Consider the following 11783-nt stretch of genomic DNA (forward strand, 5'->3'; position numbering starts at 1 on the left):
CAGTGCCCTCCTCATACTACTAAGTCTTTGGCTTGACACTACCACTTGTGTGTCTAAAGTTTCTGTGTGTGTGTTTGTATGTGTGTGTCTGTCTCTAGGGCTGAGCAGGACCTCCACCTTCCTGTGGTAGCATGTTACTCAGAACCTTGCATAAATCCCAGCCCTCCTAAAAACACGATACATGTATGTTCTTAGAAAGTTTTCTTAATGATTGGTGACAGAGCGGTGATTTAAAGGAGCTCATTTTCCATTTACCACTAAGGCCAGCTCCTCTTTGCTGAAGAGGGTCCTTGACTCTTACTTTGTGGCAGGAACTCCTAAGTATATCAAACCTTTTCAAAAGTTACAGGCTGAAAGTCAAGATCTCCCAGGTTAAACCCAATGTTCCAACTTTAACTGGGCAAATTCTCATTAGAGACCGGGGGGCAATGACTGTGCGGATGGAATCCAATGTCTTTTCAGGGTGACTTCCATGCAGTGAAGCTCTTGCTAAGACATTTAACTCTAAAATTGGGCATTGGGGAGGCACTGCACCCTCTGAAATTAGAGGTCAGGAGATTTGGATTTCATTTCCAACCATCCGCCACTCATTCAGCCACTCACATTCAAGTGACAAGCCTTAGGCCAGTCGCTTTCTGTATCTGTTTCTCGACTGTTGCACAGCGGTTTCTGTGGGACGTAAGGCCCGCTGGGAAATGACCCCTTTTTCAGCTCAGTGCCTGGGATTTTGAGTATACTTGTCAACCTGGACTTATATACACCTACGATTTTGGACTAACTCTATTACCTCTGCTAGAAATTAACACAGAAATTTCACAGTTGATTGACAGGAATGAGAATCAGTTCTAAAGGGTTAAAATAAAAACAAATCCTTTCTCAGTGAAAGAATCATCAACTGAAGTGGACACAGTTCCCTCGTTCTAACTTCATCTTCTATGCACTTAGAGGCAAGTTTTTCAAATTACACAGATAAAACTGTCCCCGCTTTAAGTGCTACAAAGCTGGGACAGTTTTAGCTGTGTATTTTACCAAGGTTGTGTGCTCTACAAGCAAAAAGCTACTTTTGTTGTCTCTTTTGGTCCGCAGGAGAAATGGGAGTCCTTTGCAGAGAGCATGGGAGACCCATGAGTCATTTGCAGTCCTCCTTTCTGCCTCTGAGGGTGAAATGAGAGTGTGAAGCACTTTGGTAAGTAGCCATTCTCTCAGGTAGGCTCGGTGCGCAACACATCTGCAGTCCTCCCTGTGTGGCTACATTTATCATGAGCCATGTCTGAAAGAATTAATCCCATTTCATATGCTAGCATGCGGTCTCTTTGACTGTGCTGTTGTTTCAATGAGAGCATCGTTGACAATTCTGTAACCTGATAGCGCTGCCTAATTGTATTCTATGTAATAATGCATGGGCTTGAGGAGGAGGCAGGTTTGTTGGAGAAGGAGGGAGAATGCACGTGTGAATTAGGGAAAGGTCTCTCCTTCTTTGGAGCATGGATGGGTTCAGTGACCTCCTCATACTACTAAGTCTTTGGCTTGAAACTACCAGTTGTGTGTCTAAAGTTTCTGTGTGTGTGTTTGTATGTGTGTGTCTGTCTCTAGGGCTGAGCAGGACCTCCACCTTCCTGTGGTAGCATGTTACTCAGAACCTTGCATAAATCCCAGCCCTCCTAAAAACACGATACATGTATGTTCCTAGAAACTTTTCTTAATGATTCGTGACAGGGCGGCGTTTTAAAGGAGCTCATTTTCCATTTACCACTAAGGCCAGCTCCTCTTTGCTGAAGAGGGTCCTTGACTCTTAGCAGGAACTCCTAAGTATATCAACCCTTTTCAAAAGTTACAGGCTGAAAGTCATGATCTCTCAGGTTAAACCCAATGTTACAACTTTAACTGGGCAAATTCTCATTAGAGCCCAGGGGCAGTGACTGTGCGAATGGAATCTAATGTCTTTTCAGGGTGACTTCAATGCAGTAAAGCTCTTGCTAAGGCATTTAACTCTAAAATTGGGCATTGGGGAGACACTGCACCCTCTGAAGTTAGGGGTCAGGAGATTTGGATTTCATTTCCAACCATCCGCCACTCATTCAGCCACTCACATTCAAGGGAAAAGCCTTAGGCCAGTCACTTTCTGTATCTGTTTCTCGATTTTTGCACACCAGTTTCTGTGGGACGTAAGGCCCACTGGGAAATGATCCCTTTTTCAGCTCAGTGCCTGGGATTTTGAGTATACTTGTCAACCTGGACTTATATACAGCTATGATTTTGGATTAACTCTATTACCTCTCCTAGAAATTAACACAGAAATTTCACAGTTGATTGACAAGAATGAGAATCAGTTCTAAAGAGTGAAAATATAACCAAATCCTTTCTCACTGAAAGAATGCTCAACGCAAGTGGACGCAGTTCCCCCGTTCTTACTTCATCACCTATGCACTTAGAGGCAAGTTTTTCAAATTACACAGCTAAAACTGTCCCCGCTTTAAGTGCTGTAAAGCACTTAAAGCGGGGACAGTTTTAGCTGTGTATTTCCCAAAAGTTGCGTGCTCTGCAGATCAAAAGCTACTTTTGTTGTTACTTTTGGTCCGCAGGAGGAATGGGAGTCCTTTGCAGAGAGCGTGGGAGACCCATGAGTCCTTTGCAGTCCTCTTTTCTGCCTCTGAGGGTGAAATGAGAGTGTGAAGCCCTTTGGTAGGTAGCCATTCTCTCAGTTAGGCGCGGTGCGCAGCACAGCTGCAGTCCTCCTTGTGTGGCGACGTTCATCATGAGCCATGTCTGAAAGAGTTGATCGCATTTCATATGCTAGCATGCGGTCTCTTTGACTGTGCCGTTGTTTCAATGAGAGCATCGCTGACAATTCTGTAACCTGATAGCGCTGCCTAATTGTATTCTATGTAATAATGAGGGGGCTTGAGGAGGAGGCAGGTTTGGGGGAGAAGGAGGGAGAATGCCCGTGTGAATTAGGGAAAGGTCTCTCCTTCTTTGGAGCACGGATTGGTTCAGTGCCCTCCTCATACTACTAAGTCTTTGGCTTGACACTACCACTTGTGTGTCTAAAGTTTCTGTGTGTGTGTTTGTATGTGTGTGTCTGTCTCTAGGGCTGAGCAGGACCTCCACCTTCCTGTGGTAGCATGTTACTCAGAACCTTGCATAAATCCCAGCCCTCCTAAAAACACGATACATGTATGTTCTTAGAAAGTTTTCTTAATGATTGGTGACAGAGCGGTGATTTAAAGGAGCTCATTTTCCATTTACCACTAAGGCCAGCTCCTCTTTGCTGAAGAGGGTCCTTGACTCTTACTTTGTGGCAGGAACTCCTAAGTATATCAAACCTTTTCAAAAGTTACAGGCTGAAAGTCATGATCTCTCAGGTTAAACCCAATGTTACAACTTTAACTGGGCAAATTCTCATTAGAGACCAGGGGCAGTGACTGTGCGAATGGAATCTAATGTCTTTTCAGGGTGACTTCAATGCAGTAAAGCTCTTGCTAAGGCATTTAACTCTAAAATTGGGCATTGGGGAGACACTGCACCCTCTGAAGTTAGGGGTCAGGAGATTTGGATTTCATTTCCAACCATCCGCCACTCATTCAGCCACTCACATTCAAGGGAAAAGCCTTAGGCCAGTCACTTTCTGTATCTGTTTCTCGATTTTTGCACAGCAGTTTCTGTGGGACGTAAGGCCCACTGGGAAATGATCCCTTTTTCAGCTCAGTGCCTGGGATTTTGAGTATACTTGTCAACCTGGACTTATATACAGCTATGATTTTGGATTAACTCTATTACCTCTCCTAGAAATTAACACAGAAATTTCACAGTTGATTGACAAGAATGAGAATCAGTTCTAAAGAGTGAAAATATAACCAAATCCTTTCTCACTGAAAGAATGCTCAACGCAAGTGGACGCAGTTCCCCCGTTCTTACTTCATCACCTATGCACTTAGAGGCAAGTTTTTCAAATTACACAGCTAAAACTGTCCCCGCTTTAAGTGCTATAAAGCGGGGACAGTTTTAGCTGTGTATTTCCCAAAAGTTGCGTGCTCTGCAGATCAAAAGCTACTTTTGTTGTTACTTTTGGTCCGCAGGAGGAATGGGAGTCCTTTGCAGAGAGCGTGGGAGACCCATGAGTCCTTTGCAGTCCTCTTTTCTGCCTCTGAGGGTGAAATGAGAGTGTGAAGCCCTTTGGTAGGTAGCCATTCTCTCAGTTAGGCGCGGTGCGCAGCACAGCTGCAGTCCTCCTTGTGTGGCGACGTTCATCATGAGCCATGTCTGAAAGAGTTGATCGCATTTCATATGCTAGCATGCGGTCTCTTTGACTGCGCCGTTGTTTCAATGAGAGCATCGTTGACAATTCTGTAACCTGATAGCGCTGCCTAATTGTATTCTATGTAATAATGAGGGGGCTTGAGGAGGAGGCAGGTTTGGGGGAGAAGGAGGGAGAATGCCCGTGTGAATTAGGGAAAGGTCTCTCCTTCTTTGGAGCACGGATTGGTTCAGTGCCCTCCTCATACTACTAAGTCTTTGGCTTGACACTACCAGTTGTGTGTCTAAAGTTTCTGTGTGTGTGTTTGTATGTGTGTGTCTGTCTCTAGGGCTGAGCAGGACCTCCACCTTCCTGTGGTAGCATGTTACTCAGAACCTTGCATAAATCCCAGCCCTCCTAAAAACACGATACATGTATGTTCTTAGAAAGTTTTCTTAATGATTGGTGACAGAGCGGTGATTTAAAGGAGCTCATTTTCCATTTACCACTAAGGCCAGCTCCTCTTTGCTGAAGAGGGTCCTTGACTCTTACTTTGTGGCAGGAACTCCTAAGTATATCAACCCTTTTCAAAAGTTACAGGCTGAAAGTCAAGATCTCTCAGGTTAAACCCAATGTTCCAACTTTAACTGGGCAAATTCTCATTAGAGACCGGGGGGCAATGACTGTGCGGATGGAATCCAATGTCTTTTCAGGGTGACTTCCATGCAGTGAAGCTCTTGCTAAGACATTTAACTCTAAAATTGGGCATTGGGGAGGCACTGCACCCTCTGAAATTAGAGGTCAGGAGATTTGGATTTCATTTCCAACCATCCGCCACTCATTCAGCCACTCACATTCAAGTGACAAGCCTTAGGCCAGTCGCTTTCTGTATCTGTTTCTCGACTGTTGCACAGCGGTTTCTGTGGGACGTAAGGCCCGCTGGGAAATGACCCCTTTTTCAGCTCAGTGCCTGGGATTTTGAGTATACTTGTCAACCTGGACTTATATACACCTACGATTTTGGACTAACTCTATTACCTCTGCTAGAAATTAACACAGAAATTTCACAGTTGATTGACAGGAATGAGAATCAGTTCTAAAGGGTTAAAATAAAAACAAATCCTTTCTCAGTGAAAGAATCATCAACTGAAGTGGACACAGTTCCCTCGTTCTAACTTCATCTTCTATGCACTTAGAGGCAAGTTTTTCAAATTACACAGATAAAACTGTCCCCGCTTTAAGTGCTACAAAGCTGGGACAGTTTTAGCTGTGTATTTTACCAAGGTTGTGTGCTCTACAAGCAAAAAGCTACTTTTGTTGTTTCTTTTGGTCCGCAGGAGAAATGGGAGTCCTTTGCAGAGAGCATGGGAGACCCATGAGTCATTTGCAGTCCTCCTTTCTGCCTCTGAGGGTGAAATGAGAGTGTGAAGCACTTTGGTAAGTAGCCATTCTCTCAGGTAGGCTCGGTGCGCAACACATCTGCAGTCCTCCCTGTGTGGCTACATTTATCATGAGCCATGTCTGAAAGAACTAATCCCATTTCATATGCTAGCATGCGGTCTCTTTGACTGTGCTGTTGTTTCAATGAGAGCATCGTTGACAATTCTGTAACCTGATAGCGCTGCCTAATTGTATTCTATGTAATAATGCATGGGCTTGAGGAGGAGGCAGGTTTGTTGGAGAAGGAGGGAGAATGCACGTGTGAATTAGGGAAAGGTCTCTCCTTCTTTGGAGCATGGATGGGTTCAGTGACCTCCTCATACTACTAAGTCTTTGGCTTGAAACTACCAGTTGTGTGTCTAAAGTTTCTGTGTGTGTGTTTGTATGTGTGTGTCTGTCTCTAGGGCTGAGCAGGACCTCCACCTTCCTGTGGTAGCATGTTACTCAGAACCTTGCATAAATCCCAGCCCTCCTAAAAACACGATACATGTATGTTCCTAGAAACTTTTCTTAATGATTCGTGACAGGGTGGTGTTTTAAAGGAGCTCATTTTCCATTTACCACTAAGGCCAGCTCCTCTTTGCTGAAGAGGGTCCTTGACTCTTAGCAGGAACTCCTAAGTATATCAACCCTTTTCAAAAGTTACAGGCTGAAAGTCATGATCTCTCAGGTTAAACCCAATGTTACAACTTTAACTGGGCAAATTCTCATTAGAGACCAGGGGCAGTGACTGTGCGAATGGAATCTAATGTCTTTTCAGGGTGACTTCAATGCAGTAAAGCTCTTGCTAAGGCATTTAACTCTAAAATTGGGCATTGGGGAGACACTGCACCCTCTGAAGTTAGGGGTCAGGAGATTTGGATTTCATTTCCAACCATCCGCCACTCATTCAGCCACTCACATTCAAGGGAAAAGCCTTAGGCCAGTCACTTTCTGTATCTGTTTCTCGATTTTTGCACAGCAGTTTCTGTGGGACGTAAGGCCCACTGGGAAATGATCCCTTTTTCAGCTCAGTGCCTGGGATTTTGAGTATACTTGTCAACCTGGACTTATATACAGCTATGATTTTGGATTAACTCTATTACCTCTCCTAGAAATTAACACAGAAATTTCACAGTTGATTGACAAGAATGAGAATCAGTTCTAAAGAGTGAAAATATAACCAAATCCTTTCTCACTGAAAGAATGCTCAACGCAAGTGGACGCAGTTCCCCCGTTCTTACTTCATCACCTATGCACTTAGAGGCAAGTTTTTCAAATTACACAGCTAAAACTGTCCCCGCTTTAAGTGCTGTAAAGCACTTAAAGCGGGGACAGTTTTAGCTGTGTATTTCCCAAAAGTTGCATGCTCTGCAGATCAAAAGCTACTTTTGTTGTTACTTTTGGTCCGCAGGAGGAATGGGAGTCCTTTGCAGAGAGCGTGGGAGACCCATGAGTCCTTTGCAGTCCTCTTTTCTGCCTCTGAGGGTGAAATGAGAGTGTGAAGCCCTTTGGTAGGTAGCCATTCTCTCAGTTAGGCGCGGTGCGCAGCACAGCTGCAGTCCTCCTTGTGTGGCGACGTTCATCATGAGCCATGTCTGAAAGAGTTGATCGCATTTCATATGCTAGCATGCGGTCTCTTTGACTGTGCCGTTGTTTCAATGAGAGCATCGCTGACAATTCTGTAACCTGATAGCGCTGCCTAATTGTATTCTATGTAATAATGAGGGGGCTTGAGGAGGAGGCAGGTTTGGGGGAGAAGGAGGGAGAATGCCCGTGTGAATTAGGGAAAGGTCTCTCCTTCTTTGGAGCACGGATTGGTTCAGTGCCCTCCTCATACTACTAAGTCTTTGGCTTGACACTACCACTTGTGTGTCTAAAGTTTCTGTGTGTGTGTTTGTATGTGTGTGTCTGTCTCTAGGGCTGAGCAGGACCTCCACCTTCCTGTGGTAGCATGTTACTCAGAACCTTGCATAAATCCCAGCCCTCCTAAAAACACGATACATGTATGTTCTTAGAAAGTTTTCTTAATGATTGGTGACAGAGCGGTGATTTAAAGGAGCTCATTTTCCATTTACCACTAAGGCCAGCTCCTCTTTGCTGAAGAGGGTCCTTGACTCTTACTTTGTGGCAGGAACTCCTAAGTATATCAACCCTTTTCAAAAGTTACAGGCTGAAATTCAAGATCTCCCAGGTTAAACCCAATGTTCCAACTTTAACTGGGCAAATTCTCATTAGAGACCGGGGGGCAATGACTGTGCGGATGGAATCCAATGTCTTTTCAGGGTGACTTCCATGCAGTGAAGCTCTTGCTAAGACATTTAACTCTAAAATTGGGCATTGGGGAGGCACTGCACCCTCTGAAATTAGAGGTCAGGAGATTTGGATTTCATTTCCAACCATCCGCCACTCATTCAGCCACTCACATTCAAGTGACAAGCCTTAGGCCAGTCGCTTTCTGTATCTGTTTCTCGACTGTTGCACAGCGGTTTCTGTGGGACGTAAGGCCCGCTGGGAAATGACCCCTTTTTCAGCTCAGTGCCTGGGATTTTGAGTATACTTGTCAACCTGGACTTATATACACCTACGATTTTGGACTAACTCTATTACCTCTGCTAGAAATTAACACAGAAATTTCACAGTTGATTGACAGGAATGAGAATCAGTTCTAAAGGGTTAAAATAAAAACAAATCCTTTCTCAGTGAAAGAATCATCAACTGAAGTGGACACAGTTCCCTCGTTCTAACTTCATCTTCTATGCACTTAGAGGCAAGTTTTTCAAATTACACAGATAAAACTGTCCCCGCTTAAAGTGCTACAAAGCTGGGACAGTTTTAGCTGTGTATTTTACCAAGGTTGTGTGCTCTACAAGCAAAAAGCTACTTTTGTTGTTTCTTTTGGTCCGCAGGAGAAATGGGAGTCCTTTGCAGAGAGCATGGGAGACCCATGAGTCATTTGCAGTCCTCCTTTCTGCCTCTGAGGGTGAAATGAGAGTGTAAAGCACTTTGGTAAGTAGCCATTCTCTCAGGTAGGCTCGGTGCGCAACACATCTGCAGTCCTCCCTGTGTGGCTACATTTATCATGAGCCATGTCTGAAAGAATTAATCCCATTTCATATGCTAGCATGCGGTCTCTTTGACTGTGCTGTTGTTTCAATGAGAGCATCGTTGACAATTCTGTAACCTGATAGCGCTGCCTAATTGTATTCTATGTAATAATGCATGGGCTTGAGGAGGAGGCAGGTTTGTTGGAGAAGGAGGGAGAATGCACGTGTGAATTAGGGAAAGGTCTCTCCTTCTTTGGAGCATGGATGGGTTCAGTGACCTCCTCATACTACTAAGTCTTTGGCTTGAAACTACCAGTTGTGTGTCTAAAGTTTCTGTGTGTGTGTTTGTATGTGTGTGTCTGTCTCTAGGGCTGAGCAGGACCTCCACCTTCCTGTGGTAGCATGTTACTCAGAACCTTGCATAAATCCCAGCCCTCCTAAAAACACGATACATGTATGTTCCTAGAAACTTTTCTTAATGATTCGTGACAGGGCGGCGTTTTAAAGGAGCTCATTTTCCATTTACCACTAAGGCCAGCTCCTCTTTGCTGAAGAGGGTCCTTGACTCTTAGCAGGAACTCCTAAGTATATCAACCCTTTTCAAAAGTTACAGGCTGAAAGTCATGATCTCTCAGGTTAAACCCAATGTTACAACTTTAACTGGGCAAATTCTCATTAGAGACCAGGGGCAGTGACTGTGCGAATGGAATCTAATGTCTTTTCAGGGTGACTTCAATGCAGTAAAGCTCTTGCTAAGGCATTTAACTCTAAAATTGGGCATTGGGGAGACACTGCACCCTCTGAAGTTAGGGGTCAGGAGATTTGGATTTCATTTCCAACCATCCGCCACTCATTCAGCCACTCACATTCAAGGGAAAAGCCTTAGGCCAGTCACTTTCTGTATCTGTTTCTCGATTTTTGCACAGCAGTTTCTGTGGGACGTAAGGCCCACTGGGAAATGATCCCTTTTTCAGCTCAGTGCCTGGGATTTTGAGTATACTTGTCAACCTGGACTTCTATACAGCTATGATTTTGGATTAACTCTATTACCTCTCCTAGAAATTAACACAGAAATTTCACAGTTGATTGACAAGAATGAGAATCAGTTCTAAAGAGTGAAAATATAACCAAATCCTTTCTCACTGAAAGAATGCTCAACGCAAGTGGACGCAGTTCCCCCGTTCTTACTTCATCACCTATGCACTTAGAGGCAAGTTTTTCAAATTACACAGCTAAAACTGTCCCCGCTTTAAGTGCTGTAAAGCACTTAAAGCGGGGACAGTTTTAGCTGTGTATTTCCCAAAAGTTGCATGCTCTGCAGATCAAAAGCTACTTTTGTTGTTACTTTTGGTCCGCAGGAGGAATGGGAGTCCTTTGCAGAGAGCGTGGGAGACCCATGAGTCCTTTGCAGTCCTCTTTTCTGCCTCTGAGGGTGAAATGAGAGTGTGAAGCCCTTTGGTAGGTAGCCATTCTCTCAGTTAGGCGCGGTGCGCAGCACAGCTGCAGTCCTCCTTGTGTGGCGACGTTCATCATGAGCCATGTCTGAAAGAGTTGATCGCATTTCATATGCTAGCATGCGGTCTCTTTGACTGTGCCGTTGTTTCAATGAGAGCATCGCTGACAATTCTGTAACCTGATAGCGCTGCCTAATTGTATTCTATGTAATAATGAGGGGGCTTGAGGAGGAGGCAGGTTTGGGGGAGAAGGAGGGAGAATGCCCGTGTGAATTAGGGAAAGGTCTCTCCTTCTTTGGAGCACGGATTGGTTCAGTGCCCTCCTCATACTACTAAGTCTTTGGCTTGACACTACCACTTGTGTGTCTAAAGTTTCTGTGTGTGTGTTTGTATGTGTGTGTCTGTCTCTAGGGCTGAGCAGGACCTCCACCTTCCTGTGGTAGCATGTTACTCAGAACCTTGCATAAATCCCAGCCCTCCTAAAAACACGATACATGTATGTTCTTAGAAAGTTTTCTTAATGATTGGTGACAGAGCGGTGATTTAAAGGAGCTCATTTTCCATTTACCACTAAGGCCAGCTCCTCTTTGCTGAAGAGGGTCCTTGACTCTTACTTTGTGGCAGGAACTCCTAAGTATATCAACCCTTTTCAAAAGTTACAGGCTGAAAGTCAAGATCTCTCAGGTTAAACCCAATGTTCCAACTTTAACTGGGCAAATTCTCATTAGAGACCGGGGGGCAATGACTGTGCGGATGGAATCCAATGTCTTTTCAGGGTGACTTCCATGCAGTGAAGCTCTTGCTAAGACATTTAACTCTAAAATTGGGCATTGGGGAGGCACTGCACCCTCTGAAATTAGAGGTCAGGAGATTTGGATTTCATTTCCAACCATCCGCCACTCATTCAGCCACTCACATTCAAGTGACAAGCCTTAGGCCAGTCGCTTTCTGTATCTGTTTCTCGACTGTTGCACAGCGGTTTCTGTGGGACGTAAGGCCCGCTGGGAAATGACCCCTTTTTCAGCTCAGTGCCTGGGATTTTGAGTATACTTGTCAACCTGGACTTATATACACCTACGATTTTGGACTAACTCTATTACCTCTGCTAGAAATTAACACAGAAATTTCACAGTTGATTGACAGGAATGAGAATCAGTTCTAAAGGGTTAAAATAAAAACAAATCCTTTCTCAGTGAAAGAATCATCAACTGAAGTGGACACAGTTCCCTCGTTCTAACTTCATCTTCTATGCACTTAGAGGCAAGTTTTTCAAATTACACAGATAAAACTGTCCCCGCTTTAAGTGCTACAAAGCTGGGACAGTTTTAGCTGTGTATTTTACCAAGGTTGTGTGCTCTACAAGCAAAAAGCTACTTTTGTTGTTTCTTTTGGTCCGCAGGAGAAATGGGAGTCCTTTGCAGAGAGCATGGGAGACCCATGAGTCATTTGCAGTCCTCCTTTCTGCCTCTGAGGGTGAAATGAGAGTGTGAAGCACTTTGGTAAGTAGCCATTCTCTCAGGTAGGCTCGGTGCGCAACACATCTGCAGTCCTCCCTGTGTGGCTACATTTATCATGAGCCATGTCTGAAAGAACTAATCCCATTTCATATGCTAGCATGCGGTCTCTTTG

Source organism: Aotus nancymaae, unplaced genomic scaffold, assembly GCF_030222135.1.
Source record: "Aotus nancymaae isolate 86718 unplaced genomic scaffold, 86718_ANA_hifiasm-v0.15.2.pri h1tg000046l, whole genome shotgun sequence".
Taxonomy (NCBI): Eukaryota; Metazoa; Chordata; class Mammalia; order Primates; family Aotidae; genus Aotus; species Aotus nancymaae.